We start from the raw sequence: 1,196 nt of genomic DNA on the forward strand, positions 1-1,196 counted from the left end.
AACTCCTCATAGTATCTCGACCGTCTATTCCCTGCACAAATTTACGAAAACGTTTTTGTAAGTCCCTATGGAAATAAGTAGGCACATACCTCTTTCTTAGACAGAACTTCATTTCGTTCCATGTTCGTATTTGGTCATAATGGTGCCTTCTTCGTTCGGCTACATCTCTATCCCACCAAGCCAAAGCGTTGTGGGTGAATTGGGCCGCAGCAAACATCACTCGCTTCTGGTCGTTGTAGTTATAACAAGAGAAGATGTTTTCCATCCTCTTCTCCCAATCAAGGTAGGCATCGGGATCGACACGTCCGGCAAAGGTAGGCGCTGTAAGCTTCGGGTCGACCATTTGGTGGGGTGGATTGTCGTCTCTCTCCCATCCTCTATGAACCGGGTCTCGCCTTTGGGGTCCGACATGGGGTTCTCCCTGTTCGTACACGCCTTCATTCGGTGCTCGAGGAGGAGGTTGTTGGTTCCGGATGGGGTTGATGACCCGGGGTTGCTCGAGACGGGTCATGCGATCTCCAAACGTTTGGAAGGTGGCTTGGATAGCAGCTAATGTGGCTGCAATAGGATCCAAGGGAGCTTCGGTGTTGTTCTCCATCTGCGGATGCAAAGAGAAGTGACAAAAACAACAAGTATCAACGAACGGGTAATAAAAGAAATCGAACAAGAACAAACTGAAAATTGACAATTTCTTTTTTTTTTTTTTGAACTTAACTAACGATTAACTCAAACAACTACAAGATTACTACTAACTATTATTTTTTTTTTATATAAGTGATGCAAATCGAGACTAGCAACCTAACAATCGAAAACAAGTGCAACTAAGAGATACTATTACTTTTTTTTTTTTTTACTTAAAATAAACGAAACAATAGCTAAGAGGAATAGAGATGGAGTGATACAACCTAGGGTGTAGAACCTTTCGGCTCTGATACCAGATGATATACGCTCCAAGGGCTACACGTACGCACGAACTAGGGTCGATCGAGTTGGCCTTCGCTCTCTCTCGATAAAACCTCGAACAAGAAGAAACTTAATGGAACAAGATAGCTTAGGAGAAGTAGGGGGTTCGATCAACCAAGTAACAAGCTCACACGGATTGATTCAAGGGGAAACCACTCAAGAATACTCGTGTAAGGGCTTTCAACTCGCAAACGGCGCAAGAGAAGAAAATGCAACTTTATTGATCTAGGTTA

This window comes from Capsella rubella, unplaced genomic scaffold, assembly GCF_000375325.1.
Source record: "Capsella rubella cultivar Monte Gargano unplaced genomic scaffold, Caprub1_0 scaffold_2, whole genome shotgun sequence".
NCBI lineage: Eukaryota > Viridiplantae > Streptophyta > Magnoliopsida > Brassicales > Brassicaceae > Capsella > Capsella rubella.